Raw genomic sequence first — 4,574 nt, 5'->3', positions numbered from 1 at the left:
GTCAGGGCCAGACGCTTGGCACAGCCTTCAGCCTGCCCACTAGGGGCACTGTAAGCCACATGGTGCCATGGTTTCTGTAAGGGGATTCCTGGGCAGCCCATGTTAACAAATGAGAATGGATTCTGGAGAGAAAGAATGGGGTAGACCCCAGATTGTGATGAGCTGACAAAAACATTTGTGAACACTTATACAAGCTCCTTTGGGGACTCCACGAAATATTCAGGGGGTTGGGAGGGAGCCTGGGTGAATAGGTAGGGCAAGAAGCAGGCCACTAGCTTGTTAATGTTCTGGGACCCTATCTCTGCAGACTGGTGAGGTCCTGAGCTTATAGATTACAGGGTAATGGGAAATCTGTGAGAAGGAAGTACTGGAGTGTTGAGGTGCAAAGCCGCCACACACCCTACGAGCCCTGTAAAGCAGAACATGTGGTCAGTTTCAGGGTGTGGGGGTTTTCTAGATTTCCAGCCCCTGCTGCTTCTCCACTTAGACACTACATTTATTTATTTTTATATTGAAAGAAACACAAAGTAACTAATTTTATTTATATTCTTAATAAGGAAACAAACTTTTCAACATGTAGCAGCAAAATAATAACAACAGCAACAATAACAACGTGTACATTATCAAACACACCTTTTAGTTGAACGGAAAATCTTTTACTTTTTTTAACTTTTAGGTTCAGGGAAATGTGAAGGTTTGTTACTAGATACTATATTTACTCAGAGTGCTAAATATGGTGGCGGCAGCCTTATTCCATGCCAGTTGAGTGAAGCTGAAGCTTCAATGCCTGGAATTCCCTTCCCCTAAACAGTTCTCATTCAGCAGGAGCCACATGAAATTTGGGTGTTATCTGGAAGATGGAAGTGAAGCCAGTGTCTCTGATCTTTTGTCTCCTCTTCTTGACATGGAGCAGGTGCTCTGTGACTTCCAGGAACCGTGAACATTTTTGCTTTCATGGGGCCCTTCTTCAATTTAAAATAAATAGTGATATTTTATGATTGTGTTGGTATAAAGATGAATACATTAATATTACATAAGAAAATATTGTCTTTAATCTAAAAGTTCATTTCTCTCCTTCTGATTTTAAAAGAAATTAAATTATCTTTGTGGGTCCTTAAAAGTCTCATGGCCTACTGTACCTAATGGAGAGGTTAACCCTGAAAGGGTCTGGAGCTTGCTTGCCCATGCTAGTTCTCAGGGATCAGTGTTTGGGCTTGGAAGGAGCAAGGTTTGCCCATGGACTAGATGAGGCAGCACAAAGAAATGGGTGGATTGGCTGCTTTTTGTTTTTGGGATTAAAAAATAAGTCTATTGAGTGTTGTGGAAAAACCACAGTCTTACAATTTAGATGATGAATTATGTGGGAAAAAACAATGTCCAATGAGAAAAAATCAGCACTTTTAAAAATTATTTTAAATAATTGTAATTTATAGCTAACCTTTGTTAAGCACTTATTACAAGCCACATACTGGGCTAAGCCTCACTCCTTTCACCTTCACATGAAACCCATTTTAGAGACCAAAATGTTGAGGCTGCAGGCTGACGAGGCATCGGAAAGTCAGAAATGAAGAGCATAAAAGAGCAGAGACCAATGGGTCAGTAGGAAGAGGAAGTGGGGGGAAAGGATTCAGGAAGAGACACTCAGGGATTCCCTGTTTTCTCATATTTGCCCTTCTAGAACCACATTACATGATATACTAATAAATAGGCTTAGAACAACAGCACGGAACCAGAGGTAAAAGTTAACAGTTTTATTAACACTTTTCAAGAAAGGAGGCTGCACTTGTTTCTGATTTTCTTCTCAGTGATTTCCCAGGCCAACAACAGAGGGTATTGTCATATTGAATGAAGAGGACCCATTTGGAGACCTGTTGGAAGTCTTAGGCATCAGGGTCCTTCCCAACTTCCCCAAGGGACTGAGCCAAGGCAGAGCTTTGCACTCTGAGAGAAAACTGTGTTTCCTGGCTCCAGGGTAGAGAGGCCTCAGTCTGGTGAGTGTGAAGCAAGAGGGACTAAAAGAAGACAGGACTGTGACTGGCTGTATTCTACGCACAAGGATGTGGCGGCTCTGAGGGAGAAAGTGATCTACTCATGGCCATATAGCTAAGTAGTGACCAAATCAGGATAAGAGCCAGGCAGTGTGACTCTAGAGAACACCACAGCACGTCGCCCCTCACAGGGAACAGAGCTGGCATTGGCTGCTCATCTATTATGTGCCAGGGCTTCCACATATTGTCTTATGGGAGCCCAACAGTGAGTAGGGGAGGAAAGCCATGCTCAGGCCTGGTTACAGATAAGGAAGCTGGCTAGAGTGCTCAGTGCGCAAAAGGGAGAGGGAGGCACCAAAGTCTCAGAACTGGCAGGAACCTGCATGTCCTTCTGTTCAGCCTTCTGTCTGCTGCTTTGAACTCTCAACTGGTCTTCCCATTGGTCCCCTCACTTTTTATTGTGGTATATGTGTGTGTCTCTGTGTGTGATAAAACTTGTCAGTTCATATTTTAAGTGTACAATTCAGTATACTTGGGTATTAATTACATTGACAACACTATGCAACAATCACCACGTAATTGCAGAACACTTTTATCACCCCCAAAAGAAAGCCTATACCCATTAAGCAGCCACTCTCCCATTTTTCCTTCTCCAAGCCCCTGACAACCATTAATCTGCTTTCTGCCTCTATGGATTTGCCTATTCTGGATATTTCATATAAATGGAGTTATACAATATGTGGTCTTTTGTGACTGGCTTCTTTCACTTAGCATTATGTTTCTGAGGTTCATCAGTGTTGTAGCATGGATCAGTACTTTATTCTTCATGACTGAATTGATATTCCATTATGTGGACGTAGTGCATTTTGCTTATCCATTCAACATCAATGGACATTTTAGGTTTCCCCCACCTTTTGGCTATTGTGAATCTGAGATAGACATTCATTGTGTGGAAAACTGTTTCCAATTCTCTTGGCTATGTATGTTCCCAGAAGTGGAATTCCTGGGTTACATAGTCATCCTATTTTTTTTTTTGAGGAACTGCCAAACTGTTTTCCCAGTGGCTGTACCATTTTGCATTCCCACTAGCAATGTACAAGTGTTCCAATTTCTGTACATCCTTGACAACACTTGTTATTTTCTGTGCATGTGTTGTTCTTTTTTTTTTTTTCACCCTAGTGGGTGTGAGGTGGTATCTCATTGTGGCTATCATTTGCATTTACCTAATGACTAATGATGTTGTGCATCTTTTCACATACCTATTGGCCCTTTCCATGTTTCTGAAGAAAAAACAAAGCATCCTTACTGGGCCTCCAAGGCCCTGCCCTACTCCCGGCTGCACTGAATGGCCCCGGGCCCTCCACTTCCACTCTGGCACCAGCCACCTGGGCCTCCCCTTCCTCATGTGCACACACGGTTCCCTCTGTCCGCGAGTGGTGTGTTCCCCTTCATCTTTTGGTTGAGCACCTGTTGGCATGCCCAGAGCATCATCTTGCACTGCCCCTTGGTGTGCCTCATCCCAGTGACAGGCTTCTTGCTTCTTGCAGTTTCTTGAGGGCAAGTGCTGCATCTGGCCTGTTCACTGGAGTGACTCCGGCTTCTGGCTGAGGGCTGGAAAAACAGTATGTTTGGATCCACAGCACCAGATGGAAGACTGAACTGAAGTTGTGCAGGTTTCCTTCTGAGACACTGGGCTCTCTTGCCCAAGAGGCACTGGCAGTTCCATCTTGGGACTGTTCCTGCTCCAGGGCACCGAGCACCCAGTACTAGGACAGCAGGATAGATGAGGCATCCCCACCATCTCCCATTGACATCTTTGGAGCTGCCCATCCTCAGCTGTGGTCTGATACGACTCATGCCCTCAAGGCAGGATGAGTGTTGTCAGCAAGTGACTCATGGACATAGCTCCTCAGCCTTGGCAGCCTTGGCAGCCAGCTAGGTCTGATGACATAGGAGAGAGAGCCCCACAGTGGGAGGCAGGGACCAGAGTTCTGGTCCCAGTCTGTGATGACTCGATGTGTGATCTGGGGCCCTCACTTCCCCAACCTGTAGAGTCTATCTGAACCACTTGTGGATCCCTTTCAAAAATGCAGCTGGCTATACTCCCACCCCGGCTCCGACCCTGAGATTCTGATTTAGTAGCTCTGGCATGGAGCCCAGGAAATCTGCAGTTTATTTCAGCAGCCCCAGTGCCCCTGATGCTCACCCTGCCTTGGAGAATCTGCACAAGCTGCTTTGAGGGCCCTGTCCATTTCCCAGGCTTTGGTATTAGAATTCTAGAATTCTTCAGAATTCTGAACAGTTTTCATTGGGCAAGTTCCAAGAAGTTCCTTGAAGGAGGAGTTAGCTCACTTTCTGTTCCCTGAACACCTACCCTGGGTACCCACCCAGTGGGAGTAGTGGGACATGCTGTGGGGCAGGGTGGCTAAGAAGCTCAGCCTTCAGCCTGCCTGCCATGGAGAATGGTGGCAGGCCCAGGGGCAGGGTCTACTGGGAGTGAAGCGCTGGGCACTTGTGGCTGCAGCACTGTAGAGGGCCTGATGATAGGGCCACCTGTGCTACTGAGCTCAGAGTTTCTTCTACTGG

This window comes from Macaca mulatta, chromosome X (assembly GCF_049350105.2).
Source record: "Macaca mulatta isolate MMU2019108-1 chromosome X, T2T-MMU8v2.0, whole genome shotgun sequence".
In the NCBI taxonomy this organism is placed as follows: domain Eukaryota; kingdom Metazoa; phylum Chordata; class Mammalia; order Primates; family Cercopithecidae; genus Macaca; species Macaca mulatta.
This window is presented reverse-complemented; position numbering follows the sequence as displayed.